The sequence below is a fragment of the Sus scrofa genome, chromosome 10 (assembly GCF_054392235.1).
Source record: "Sus scrofa isolate SSC_HxYL_T2T_F1_AM1 chromosome 10, Sscrofa_HxYL_maternal_Yorkshire_Landrace_v2.0, whole genome shotgun sequence".
Lineage (NCBI taxonomy): Eukaryota > Metazoa > Chordata > Mammalia > Artiodactyla > Suidae > Sus > Sus scrofa.
In genome coordinates this window covers 91,834,965-91,849,280 of record NC_139392.1, presented here as the reverse complement: position 1 = coordinate 91,849,280, position 14,316 = coordinate 91,834,965, and the positions used below count along the sequence as shown (strand labels likewise).

The window sequence follows — 14,316 nt, the reverse complement described above, 5'->3', positions numbered from 1 at the left end:
ACGCTGGGTGAGGGCGGGGCCTCCAGGGCGCGTGATCAGCTCATGCGCAGTTCTCCGATTGGCTGATGTGAGATCCCGGGCTGCGTGCTCAGCATCATCTAGCAGTTAATTTCTTCCATTTGGTGGTGGTCGTGGCCTCTGAAAAGCTCGGGGAATGTGAACAAGATACTGCTCTCTGTGTGCGTCGGAGAAGAGCTACCGCGGAGGGTGAGGGAGAGGGGTCTGTCTTGGGAGGGCCCCCCCGGCTGCCTGGCTACAGGTCTGCTTCCGATTTTCGGTGCTGAGATGTGGGAGAGCAAAGGATGCACACAGTAAGGGGAAAAAAAAACTATATTTTTACAGTTTCTGACCCCTTAGAGGAACAGCTGACCTTGTACCACTCACAACAGACGTCAGCTCAGGCCACCACGCCAGTATCTGCCTCCTCCACAGTCTGGTTCTCCTTTCCTAACGCCTTTCCTGTTGCCTCCTCGCTTTTCACGCTGGCATGAAACTCCATGACTGTTTCCAGCCAGAAGAAACACTCTTCCCTCCAAAAGGTCAGGACTCTCTGGTGGCCAGACATGACTCCAAATAGCTGAGGAAAAGGGGGGCTGAGGGGTGTTTCAAGGCATCACCAATATCCTCCTTCACATCCCAAACGCCAGGGGTGCTCCCTCCCCAGACACCAGGGGTGCTCCCCTCCCAAATGCCTGGAGCACCGAGGCAGCCCCTCAAGGAGCTGTGTCGGCCCAGGAGAGCTTCCTCGTGGGAAGCCAGGCCTTTCCCAGGCCCACATCCAGGGACAGGCCCTCCAGAGCCACAGAGATCCATATTCTCACCCTAGATTCAGAAGGACGGCGACTCTAGCTGTCCAGCTCCGAGGCCTGGCCCGGCTGTCCTGAGGCCCCTCCCCGCACCCGATCCTGCCCTCTTTCCACAAGCGCTGACACCAAGACTCTCCTTAATGGTCCACCTGCCCGCAAACCCATCTTCATCCTGGCCAGGTCAGGGGACTTACTGGCTCTGGCAACCAAATCGTCAGTGGAGCAGCAGTGCCGCAGCCCGGGGCATCTGGACCGGGAGCTGGATCAGGGGTTCAACCAGAGACCTGCTCCACGCTGGCTTCACCCTGGCCACTCACACAGGGGAGAAGACAGACTTCTGTCGCCGCCTGCTGAAGGCAGATGCTGGGAAGGGGCCGGAACTGGCCTTGTGTGGGTCAGGCCACAGAAGACCGAGGAGCAGCTGGGATTTACCAAACGTTGGCTGTGCCAGTTAAACTGCTAGAGTGGAGCGATGTTACTGAGTGCAGGTTTGTGCGCCCGACGCACGGTGAGGCCAAACGATACTGCGACGTTGGCGTTTGGAGCAGAGAAAGGCTCTGAGAACGGGGGGCTCATCTCCCTAAAATCCAGAATTCCCTGAGGGGTTTCAGCAAAGCATTTTTTTTTTTTAAAGAAAGCATTTATTATTATTATTTTTTGCTGTTTCTTGGGCTGCTTCCGCGGCATATGGAGATTCCCAGGCTAGGGGTCCAATCGGAGCCGTAGCCACCGGCCTACGCCAGAGCCACAGCAACGCGGGATCCGAGCCACGTCTGCGACCTACACCACAGCTCACGGCAACGCCAGATCCTTAACCCACTGAGCAAGGGCAGGGATCAAACCCGCAACCTCATGGTTCCTAGTCAGATTCGTTAACCACTGTGCCACGATGGGAGCTCCTCAGCAAAGCATTTTTAAAGGCAAGGCGAAGGGAATTTCTGCTGTGGCTCAGCAGACTGAGAACCCAACCAGCATCCATGAGGACTCGGGTTCAATCCCTGGCCCTGCTTGGTGGGTTGAGGATCTGGCATTGCCATGAGCTGTGGCGTAGGTTGCAGATGCACCTCTGATCCTGCGTTGCTGTGGCTGTGGCTGTGGCTGACAGCAGTAGCTCTGATTCGACCCCTAGCCTTGGAACCTCCTTATGCTACAGGTATGGCCCTAAAAAGCAAAAAAAAAGAAAATGGAAAATGAGAAAGGCAAGGTGAGGGAGGGGTCGCAGTGTATGTGATCAGCTCATCTCTGGTTGGTTGATGGTGAGGTAACAGGGCAGGTGACGCCATCTGTCCTCTGGCGCCTTAAGCTCTAGGGGCTGTGTGCTCAGGATCATCAGGTCGTTAATTTCTTCCATTTGGCAGTGGGTCTTAGCATCTGAGAAACTCAGGAAATGCACATGAGATACTAGCCGGGGTCTCAACTGGGTACTTGAGAGAGGAGCTAGAGCAGAGGACACGGAGAGCAGTCTGTCCCAGGAAGACCCCATAGGTCCTGTCCAGTTACAGGAAAGTCACAGCCAGGTGAACTTACAGGCAGGAGGGCGCTCCTCAGTGGACAGACCAGGGCCCGGCCACCGGGGCACCCTCTTCCCATCTCTTAGTCTCCGCCAGGGAGCCCTGCGTATGCAGCTGAGGGCTGCATGGTGGGCTGTGACCTTGGTGGTCCCAGCAGCCCGCCTGCTGCATGCTCTTGTTAAGGGGTGTTTCTTCACACCGTTTAAAACTCCCCATGGGTGGGTGTCCTGCTTTCTGAACGGGGCTCCTCGGGGGGCCTTGACCGGGCTCAGCACACCTGGTTGGTGAGCCGACACTAGCGCCTCGTCTAAGCGGACAGCCTGGGGGTGGCGAGGGCTTTGCTGTTCCCACCCAGACGTACTTTCCAACCCACTCCGGCCCTTCAGAACAGTGCTGACCCAGCAGAACAGGCCTAGAGGTTGGTAAGGACACTGTAACCCTGAGAGGATGAAAGCAAATTAAATAAAACCCACAATGAAAACAGAGGTGCCCAGGGCTCTCTCGTGCAGTCTGTCCCATCCCGCAATGCCTCGGGCCCCTCTCCCACTGCCCCTCTTCCCTCCAAGGACTAACTGGGCCGGGACCCTGACCTGAACCCCACAGGCAGGTCCCCCACCGGCCAGTACGGAACCATGACCCACAGGTGCTGGGAGTCCATTAGGTGCTGGCAGGGGGGCCTCGAGAAGGCAGGTGAGCAGTGGCGTGTCTCAGCAGCCAAGTGCAGAGGCCGGGAGGCCCCAGAGGCGGGGATGTGAGGTCCCGGGGCTGGGACAATAAACCTCAGCCTGCAGAGCCCGGGAGCACATCCCGGGCGCCTTGTCCCCAGTTTCTGTACTGACGACATCAGCTAAAAGGAGAAGGGTCCAGGAGTTCCCATGTGGCTCAGCAGGTTAAGAACCTGACTGGTATCCATGAGGACGCAGGTTCAATCCTTGGCCTCGCTCAGTGGGTTAAGGACTGGGTGTTGCTGTGGCTGTGGCGTAGGTCACAGATGTGGCTTGGATCCTGCATTGCTGTGGCTGTTGTGTAGGCAGGCGGCTGCAGCTCCGATTTGACCCCTGGCCTGGGAACTTCCATACGCTGAAGGCGCGGCCCTAAAAAGCAAACAAAAAAAAAAAAAAAAGGAAAAGGGTCCAAACAGGCCCTGCCCCATCCTCCATCCTCTGACCTGTTGTCCGTCTCATTCTTTCATTTAGTGCCAGTGCCCCAGGTGAGACCTCTCCTGTGCATGTCTTTGGTCACAAGCCCATCATAAACCCATGAGGGAGCCGGGGCGAGGTCCACGGATCCCCCGGGGCTTGGCCTGTGACTGTCCTTCGGTGGCGGCAGCCTGACCTGAACCACGTGGAATCAGTTCCCCACGGGGAGCGGGGCTGCTGCTGCCAGAGACGGGGAAAGGCTGCTGTGACCAGGTCCAACAGGGTCGTGTGGCTTTTAACCACTTCGCTCTGCTTGGGGCGGCCCTTGCACCGTCCCCCTCACGAAGCGGCACAGCCTGAAGTGCCCAGACTCCGACGAAGAGAAAGAATGAAGGCTGGAGACCACGTGACAACTAGTGTTTATTCACGCCGCCAGCTGCTGGCACACAGTGACTGAGCTGCTCTGGGCCAGGCACATCCAGGCACAGGGACCAGAGGATTTTTTAATTTTTAATTTATTTTTACTTATTTATTGTCTTTTTTGGGGGGCTGTACCTGTAGCATATGGAGGCTCCCAGGCTAGGGGTCGAATTGCAGCTGCCGCTGCTGGCCTACCGCACAGCCACGGCAACACCAGATCTGAGCTGCATCTGCAACCTACACCACAGCTCACAACAACGTAGGATACTTAACCCACTGAATGCGGCCAGGAATCGAACCCACCTCCTCATGGATACTAGTTGGCTTCTTTTTTTTTTTTTTTTTTTTTTTTGTCTTTTTTTGCCATTTCTTGGGCTGCTCCCACGGCATATGGAGGTTCCCAGGCTAGGGGTTGAATCGGAGCTGTAGCCACCGGCCTACGCCAGAGCCACAGCAACGCGGGATCCGAGCCAAGTCTGCAACCTACACCACAGCTCACGGCAACGCCAGATCCTTAACCCACTGAGCAAGGGCAGGGATCGAACCCGCAACCTCATGGTTCCTAGTCGGATTTGTTAACCACTGCGCCACGACGGGAACTCCCTAGTTGGCTTCTTAACCCGCTGAGCCACAACGGGAACTCCCTAAGAATTTTTTTTTTTAAAGGTACAGGCCCTGCTCTTAAGGCATGCTCCACCTAGCAGAGGAGGCAAACACGTAAGAAATTGAGATGTGTTAAGAGCAGCAGTAAAGGCACAGGAATTCATTCAGGATATGCAACAATGCTTTCCACTCGACAACAAGAAGACAGAAGGTTCGGTTTAGAAACAACGGGCAAAGAACTTGAACAGACACTCCCCGCAAAGAAGATACACGAATGGCCAACAAGCCCACGAGGAGATGCTCAGCATCACTAGTCAGGAGGGGGATGCAGGTCCCCTTTCCACACACGAGCTCACCCCCATCGGAACGGCTGCGCGCTGGACAGCAAAACGAAGAATGCGGAGAAATGACCCTATGACCCTATGACCCAGCAACTCCCCTCAAGGTATAGACCCCAAAGATCTGCAAGCAGGGACGCAAATGTGCATCTGCGCCTCACTGCAGCACTATTCCCAGAGCCAAAAGGGAAGCCAAGCATCCATCACGGGCTGAATGGAGAGTGCCCTGGTGGCCTAGTGTTTAAGGATTTGGTGTCGTCACTGCTGTGACTCAGGCTCAATTTCTGGTCCGGGAACTTCCATGTGCTGCAGGCATGGCTGAAAAAAGAAGAAAAACAAACAAAAAGGGATAAACGTAAAACAGATGGGGGCCTATACATGCTATGGAAGCGTCATCCGTAAAAAGGAACGAAGCAGCGATACACGCGCCAAAACTTTATACCAAGTGAAAGCAGATCTACCCAAACTGTCACTGTTGTGTGATTCCATTTGTATGAAATGTCTAGAATTAGGCGAATCCACCGAAACAGGTGGTTGCCAGGGGCTGGGGCTGGGGATTGGGGAGTAACTGCTTTTGGGGGGTTATTCTGGGGTGATGAACGAGTTTTGGAACTAGGTAGAGGTGGTGGTCGCACAATATCGTCGTGGTTCTAAATGCCACTGAACTGCTCCCTTTAAAATGCTTGATTTTATGTGACGTGAATTTCGCCTCCATGAAATACAAACCAGAAACGCCCATGCAGTGGCCCCTAAGTTCCAGGAAGCACAGGGGCAGTCAGGCCCGGGGAGGCGGGGTGATGGAGGGCTTCGTGGGGTCAGGGGAGCGTTTCTGGGCACAGGTTGCCTCTGGGGAGATGCCGGGTCAGAGCGAGGGAGCTGAGCACAGCTGTGTGCAGGGCCCCAGAGTTCCGTTTCCTGCTCGTTTACCAGGAGGCTGGGGCTTGTCTCCAGGGAGAGGGCCTTCCCCGCAGGCTCAGCCCCCAGCCCGCTGTGCTTGCTGGAGCTGTGGGTTTAGAGGCAAGAGGAAGGGCTGTTCTCCAGGGCGGTGGCTGCCACCTGTCCCACCCCTGCGGCCACACAGCATCCTGTGGGGCAGCACGTTTCCCAGGCAGGACAAAGCTGCCCTGTGTGGTGGAGGCAGCTACGGAGCTCATTCTCCGCCCCGCAAGGCAGGAAGGTTTCTTTCCGTTGCGCTGAGCACAGGCGTTTGTGTCTGAAGGGCCCTGGGCAACGGTGTGGTGTGCACTCGGGTCTGGCCGCGCCTGCGGAGAGCCAGGTGTGGGAGGCGAGGGGCTGCCCCTGGAGTCCCAGAGGTGGACTCCGACGGCAGGTGCAGGTCCTGGGGTGAAGGCATGTGGTACCCTGCAGTTGGGTCAGCAGGAAGTCAGGCAGCGCCATCCCCCGCTTCCCCTTACTCGGGGCGTTTCTTCCCTGTTGAAGGCCCCCTTGCTGACACCCAGCAGACCTTCCTTTTAATAAACATCAGACCCATGGGGTTCCAGCCGTGGATCAGCTGGTTAAGAACCCAACTAGTATCCATGAGGATGGGGGTTCGATCCCTGGCCTCACTCAGTGGGTTAAGGATCCACGTTGCTGTGAGCTATGGTGTCGGTTGCAGACGTGGCTCGGATTCCGTGTGGCTGTGGCTGTGGCGTAGGTCAGCAGCTGCAGCTTCGATTTGACCCCTAGTCTGGGAACTTCCATATGCAGCAGGTGTGGCCCTAAAAAACAACAAAAAACCAAAAAAAAAAAACAAAACCCCAGCAGACCCCAGCTTGTCTTCTCCAAGGATCCTCTTCCCCTTGTTCTGTTCCGCTGTTCCGTTCTTTCAAGGTCTCTGACCCAATGCAAACCACTACTTTGTGGCCAGTACTGGCTAGCACTTAACACAGGCTGGTTCATTTCACCCTTGTAATTACCACGTAAAGCAGGTATTAATGGAGTTCCCATTGTGACCTGGCCGTAAAAAGCCTGACTAGTATCCATGAGGACTCGGGTTTGATCCCTGGCCTCACTCAGTGGGTTAAGGATCCAGCATTGCCATGAGCTGTGGTGTAGGTCGCAGACTGTGGCTTGGATCCTGTGTTGCTCTGGCTGTGGTGTAGGCCGGCAGCTGCAGCTCTGATTTGACCCATAGCCTGGGAACTTCCACATGCCGTAGGTGTGGCCCTGAAAAGACCAAAAAAAAAAAAAAAAAGGCAGGTATTACTATGTCTGCTTTACCAATAAGGACATAGATTGGGATTGAGCCAAGGTAAACAGCTGGTTAGTGGCAGGATAGGATTCAACGTCTAAATTTAATGTCAATAAAACGACCTCCACTAGGAAGCCGGTTATGGGAGAAACCATCCCTTTCGAATGATTGGCGCAGTGTCTCCACAGAGTGAAAATGAGATTCTTGTGGCGGCAGCAGTGAATCTGCAGAGAGATGGGAGGTATTTGGACACACATTTTGTACAGGGAGGAGGGCTTTCCATGACCCCAGATCGCCACACAGGGCGGCCTGGACTGTGTTTACCACAAGCTGTGACTTGACAGCTTATTGAATGAATGGTGCAGGGCGGGATTAGCGCTTGGGATCACACACAGGGGACTGAGTGAGCGCGGGTGCCCAGAGGCACTTCCTCCACCGCCCTAATTTATATCCTGGCAAAAGAGTCAGGAGTAGGACTCGCCTGAGGCCTCCGGTGCTGGGATGCTCTTCCCAACCCACGGCCAGCGCTCTGCTCCCTGGGAAGCCCCCAGGCCCCCCCAGCACGAGTGACCCCTTTTGTGTTATATCCTCCGCTAGACAGTGAGGTCCTTTGCTCAGGGGCTGTGTTTGGGTCATTGTCCTGTCTGTGCTCTTTTGGGGGGAAAAGGAGAAAGAGGAAGGAAGGAAGGCAAGTTTCCAGAAGGGTTATTTACAGTTCATTATAAAAAGACAGGCAAGTGGTGATCATCCTGAAATGTGTAAAATCACAGAATCACGGAGTTGTACACTGGACACTAATATATTCAAGTCCATTGCACTTCAGTTAGACAACGGGCAAAGGACTTGGACAGACGTTTCTCCAGCCACGACGTACCAACAGCCCACAAGCCCATGAGAGATGCTCAGCATCATGAGTTGTCAGGGAAACAGAGGCAAATCAACATCGCATCAGACCTGCAACGTTGGCCAGCGTTGCACCAAGTGTCGGTGAGGCCGGAGAAATCAGGGCCCCTCACACATGCCTGGGGAGTTACAAAGGCAGCAGCCCCGTTGGAAATCAGTCTGACCACGGCTCAAACGAGTGCCCTTGGGGAGTGGAGTGACTTACGCGCACAGTTGTCCTGTGACCCCGCAAGTCCACTCTACATCCATGAGAAGGGACAACACATGTTCACTCAGACTTGTACAAGAGCGTGCACAGCAGCACTAACTAGAACGCCCCGAAGGCGAAAACAACCCAAACGTCTACCGGCTGATGGATGGAAAAGAAACGTGCTTGATCCACACAGCGGACCGTTACTGGTCACAGAAAGGACTGAAGTGCTGACACGTGCTCCAACACGGACGGACCTTGGAAGCCTTGGGCCACGTGCAAGAAGCAGTCACGGAAGACCACTCGGTATGATTCCGTTGATACGCAGCGTCCAGAAATGGCAAGTCCATAGCGATGGAGGGCAAATGAGTAGGCGCCAGAGGCTGGAGGCGGGGAGTGGGGAGGAGGGGGCGTGGTGGCTAAAAGGCGGGATCTAAAACTGACTGTGACTGCAAGTGTCTGTGAAGAAACCAAAAACACTGAATCTAACACTTAGATGGCTAAGTCGAATGGCACGTGATTTTTTTTTTTTTTTTTTTTTTTTTTTGCGGTGCCTACAGCATGTGCAAGTTCCCAGGCCGGGGATCGAACCTATGCCACAACAGTGACAGCACCAGATCCTTAACCTGCCGCACCAACAGGTAGGTCCTGGCTTTTGAATTTTATAGAGCTGTTTTTAAAAGAAAGTTCTCAGGAGGCACTGTGCCCCTTTCTGTACTCATCTTTATTACTTGAATTTCAATTTTTAGCAATCTGACAGTATTTGAAAATGCCTCATAAACATTTTAATAAATATGAATAGTACTCAATGTCTACTCTTTAAGTTTTCTAAATATGTAAACCATTTAATTCCTTGATGTATGACATGTATTTTCTCACAAAGGAATAGAATACGTATTACCTATCAGGAATTTAACATCTCCGTTCTCATAATAATCCAGGTCCCTGATGCTTTCGCATTTTTTTTTTTTTTTTAGGGTCCTCCTGCTGTACATGGAGGTTCCCAGGCTAGGGGTCAAATCGGAGCTACAGCCGCCAACCTACCCCACAGCCACAGCAACACAAGATCAGAGCCACATGTTTGACCTACACCACAGCTCATGGCAACGCTGGATCCTTAACCCACTGAGCGAGGCCAGGGATCGAACCCGCAACCTCATGGTTCCTAGTCGGATGCATTTCCGCTGCACCACGACGGGAACTCCTCCAGGTCCCTGAGTCTAACGTCATTTTTAGATTGATGATGTTTGTAGCACCTGTACTTGGGAGGCTGGGCAGAGTAGCAGTGGCCCTGGATCTGCAGGAAAGCACAGCCTGCTTCCTTCCAGGCCCCAGAGAGAACAGTGAGGTAAGATCATGAGGTAGCCAGATGCTGTCACAAACCAACAGACCCCCAGCCCCGCACCGCCCTCCCCACCCTGTCTGTGTCCCCGAGTGCGGCTGACCAGACAGGCCCAGGGGAGGAAAAGGGAATTCAGTCCTTCGTGAAAGCATCTGACACAAAGGAGAGCCTTATGATTTTTGAGGAAGGAATTTAAAACTTGTACAAATAGGCCTGTTGACATTTAACTTTAAATTATACAGGAACCGGAAGGTCTCAAAAGACGCCGCTTCAGCGTGACGCTTGCTTGACTGTTGATTCTGTCACAGAACCAGCCCTGCCCAGGTCCTAGGACCTGGCAGGTCCAGCCCTCAGGAGGGAGGATTCCGTAAGACGCTCTTGGTTAAATGAATAAGCAATAAGAATATGTGTGCAGATGGACAGAGGCGGGAAGAAAATGGGAAAAAGTGAAAACGCAATTTGTGCAATGAGAGTGTGATTAAATGGAAACCCTTAAAATTGCCTTTTGGTATGACTAGAATGCTAAATAAAATCTGAGTTAAAGTATGCACCTGCAATTATACCCACTCAGTGGAAGCCTCTGTAGCGGCTAAGACATACAAAGCGTGCCCGTACAGTCCTAGCATGGCAAGGTGGCCCGGCTATAGTTATGAGAAAAGAGAACGTGAGCTCCGAAAACAAAGAATTAGGAGTTCCTGCTGCTGGGGTCGCTATGGAGGCGTGGGTTTGACAGCTGGCCCAGTGTGGGGGGTTCAAGGATCTGGTGTTGCCCCAGCTGCAGCTTGGATTCAATCACTGGCTCAGGAACTTTCATATGCTGAGGGTTTGGCCATAAAATTAAAAAAAAAAAAAAAAGAAAAAGAAAAAGGAAGTATTAAACCATGATCATATTTTTTGTAGTCCTGTCCCCCAGAGTATGCATTTGATGGCATACACATAGCCATCTGGACAGCTGTCCACTAAGCCATCACCGCCAGTTGTTTCTGGGAAGGATAGCAGGGAACTTTCACTTTCTGTGTTCACAGTTCTATACTGTTTGTGGTTTTTACATGCATATACTTCTATTTTAATGAACATTTAAAATCTCTTTTTTTTTTTTTTTGTCTTTTTTGCCATTTCTTGGGCCGCTCCTGCGGCATATGGAGGTTCCCAGGCTAGGGGTCTAATCGGACCTGTAGCCACCGGCCTACGCCAGAGCCACAGCAACGCAGGATCCGAGCCACGTCTGCAACCTACACCACAGCTCACGACAACACCGGATCCTCAACCCACTAAGCAAGGCCAGGGACCGAACCCGCAACCTCATGGTTCCTAGTCTGATTCGTTAACCACTGAGCCATGACGGGAACTCCGAACATTTAAAATCTTAAGGCTTGTCTTCCCTTTTGTTTTCCTGCACTTGCTCATGTATTAATTTTATAGTTGGCAATTAAAAAAAACTCATCACTCATTTTAGCAAAAACTCTCTTTTTTGGTAATTGCATTAAAGACACTCAACTCTTGGAACGCATGTGGAAGCCGAGGCCGGCAGAGACTCTGCTCCGGAGCTGCACGGTGTTTCACTGTTCACAGGTCATCGAGCTCCCTGGCGGAAGTGTGGCTGTTCCGTCACATCTGCTTCCTCCCCAGGGAATGTGGAATCACCTGAGCAGTTTGCATCTGGGGAAATAATCATTTCCTCCCAGAACCTGCCGTCCCTTTCTGTCTTCTCTTTGTCCTGTTTATCTGAGCGGAAGCCTCACTCGTTGTCTGGTGGTACTCGGCCGTCCGGAAGGATGGTGACCACTTTCAGAGGGGACAGTACAAGAGGAAATGGACCTTGGTGCTGGACTTGATCAACGGTCACCACGTGAGATGCTTTCATGTGGAAGGAGGGGGAGGGGAGGGGGGAGACCTCATCCGGGAGTCCTTGGTGGCTCTGGGCATCCCATGACCCCGAGCCTGGCGGTTGGCTCAGCGCCCCGAGCATCTGCCCTCGCAGGGGCTCAACCCCAGGTGCGGCTCCCTCAGGAACCCCCTTTGCTCTTGGGCACAGAGCGAGCACAGGGTGACGACGGCTCACTTTCACCCATTCAAATACGTGCTCTGTGTACACTCCGAGGCACACACCTCGTCTGGTTTTGGTTAAAGGCATTTTTCGAGCCTTCTGGTGGAACTGGCTGTTTCGTTAATAACATGGCCTGGGACGTATTTCCTTGCCAGTCTGCCAGAGGACCACCTGTCCTGTGGTTCCTTCTGTGAAACTAACTAGACGGGAGAGTGGTCTCTCGTTACTCACGGAAAAGCCCTCGAGAAGAAGAACTGGTTTGGGATGTGTCGGGGGTTCACCGTTTTGAAGGGTGTCACTCTGCTCTGGAGCCCACCACCCTACCTTTGCTTAGGAGAAAAGGGGTCGTTCTTGTTCATTCCTGAGGTCTGGGGACCCTGTCCCATTACTGGACACCCGTCGGGGGGCAACGGGACTGCAGCAAACCAGCCGAGGCAGCTGCAAAAGGTCACGAACCTGGGGCATCGGAGAACCCCCATCACAGCCAGTGGCTTCTCTCCCTGGCCTGCTCTTCCTCGAAACTTGGGACAATGTGGTGACCATCAGTGATCCCGAGCCATGCACATGCGGCGAGAGGAGTCAGAGCCGCGGGACCTCAGGCTCTGCTGTCGGGTCGGGCACCTCGCCCCTCGGGCCAGCGCCTCTGACTTGGGAAAACACAGCGCAGGTGAGAACCAAAGAGTCAAGCAGGGGACGTGGGGTCAGGCCGTTTGATGGCCTGTTGGCATCAGCAACCTCTTTCTGGTCCACACGGACACCCGAATAGGAAAAGGGTTTGGTTGCGACCGCGAGGAGGTGTCGGATGCGCTGAAGAAAATGACTAAGATCCGTGGGGGGTGAAAGCTCCCCCCACGGGGAAGTCAAGTGTGGAGCCGGAGCCAGCGAGGAGAGGCCGGAAAACTTCTCAGGGTTTCTTGCACCTGATGATATTCAGGCAGTGGTGTGGGAAAGTGGAATTCCTGCCTCAGCTCCGTTCCTACTGATATTTAAAAGAGAGAAAATCTGGAGTTCTCCTGTGGTGCAGCGGGTTAAGGATCTGGCATTGTCACTGCAGCGGCTCAGGTTCGATCCCTGGCCTGGGAACTTCCACATGCCCCCGGCTTGGCCTAAATAAATAGACAAAATCTTCCATCCATTGGAAGGAATGGGCAATGCAGCCTGACGCCTTCACGTGGAAAATGCCTGGGTGGCTGTGGACATTTGGGGAACATCACACCTGTTACTGAGGGCAGGACGCCCACTGTGCTTTCAGATGCGTGGCTGTAGGAGCAGACAAGTTCCTGGCCTTTGATCCAGCCCTGACTGGACTGGATGGGTTCTTAGATATAAAAATCTAAGACCATGGAGTTCCCGACACAGCTCAGTGGTAATGAACCCGCCTAGTATCCATGTGCACGCAGGTTCCATCACTGGCCTTGCTCAGTGGGTTAAGGATCCAGCGTTGTTATGAGCTGTGGTGTAGGTTGCAGACACAGCTTGGATCTGGTATTGCTGGGGCCGTGGCGCAAGCCGGTGGCTGCAGCTCTGATTCAACTCCTAGCCTGGGAACCTCTATATGCTGTGGGTGCAGCCCTAAAAAGCAAGAAAAATCTGAAGAATTTTGATAATACTGTTTTATGTTGCTATTGAGGAAACCAATACCACACAGCAAGCCACGGAGTTTTTTTTTTTTTTTTTTTTTTTTAAGGTCGCGCCTGAGGCGTATGGAAGTTCCTGGGCCAGGGATTGAATCCGATTTGCAGCTTCGACCTTCACCACAGCTGCTGTGGCAACTGCAAATCCTTAACCCACTGCACCGGGACTGAAGTCCAGCCACCACAGAGACGCCGCCGGATCCCCAACCTGCCGTGCCACAGTGGGAACTCCAGAGAAGCTTTTTATGACAGGTTGCAAAGTCATGCTACCATCCTGCCAACTCTGCACTCCGCCCCCCCTCGGTGTGCCAGGCTCTGTACAGTGACAGTGACTCTGCCAGGCCGGTGCTGTGGCTGCGGTACAGACAAGAACACCAAGTAACTCCCAGTCACTGAACGGCGGGGCTGGGGCTCAAACGAGTTCTCTGCCTCCAGAGCCTGATTCCTTCCATTCTTTCCACACACCTGCACTCACCCGGCAGCGGTGAGCTCGGGGGCCACGGGGAGAGGACACCCAGGGGTGGGGGTGGGGTCCCCATCGCATCAGTTCTGAGTTTCCGGGCCACTCTGAGAATTACCCAAGAGGAAGCCCAAGAGCAAAGAGGCTGTTCTAGGAACTCGGGCAGGAGAGATGGAGCGGGGTCTGTGCTTCCTGGAGGGGCTCAGGCAGCACTGCGAGCCCCTGCTCTGGAACTTGTCCGCTTCTCAGGAGAGTGGGGCCGACTTCCCTTGCCTTCTGAAGCTGGGGAGATGTTCTTTGGTCAGAGGGCAGGTGGGGTACTGATGCCGGGTGACCTTCAGAGCCCGCTTACGATAGGCATGTGGATTCCACCTGCCGCCCCATCCCTGGGCCTCACCCCGGGACCCCAGCGGCCACCCGTGAAGAAGCGCACATGGGTCCATGAGGAGAGGCCCCTGAGGAAGAGCCTGGTGAAGACCCCAGGCCGGCAAATAGCATCATGGACCAGCTGGGCCACCCGCGGGCCTGGGCTGAGTCCCTGGCCCACGGCATCTAGGATCGTGGGAAATGGCTGCTTCACACCGTTGCCCTCCGGGCCGGATGCCTCGCAGCCACGGTAACCAGAACAGGAGGATACTGGTTGGGACTCGGGCAGGTAGGAGCGGACCTGGAGAAAAGTGGGCCCACCTGAGATGCTGAAAGGAAACTCACATTAACAAGATGTAGTCC

The 14,316-nt window shown here is 53.9% G+C and overlaps 1 protein-coding gene across 1 annotated transcript in view; it reads right to left on the bottom strand.

Moving 5' to 3' along the window:
- Nucleotides 1–4,204: 4,204 nt before the first annotated feature.
- The window catches only part of ANKRD16 (ankyrin repeat domain 16), a 32,670-nt gene continuing 22,558 nt past the window's right edge, over nt 4,205–14,316 (bottom strand). The window contains exon 7 of the transcript XR_014818134.1: nt 4,205–6,381. The gene's annotated coding sequence lies outside the window, so the exon portion shown is untranslated. The remainder of the gene's footprint in view (nt 6,382–14,316) is intronic.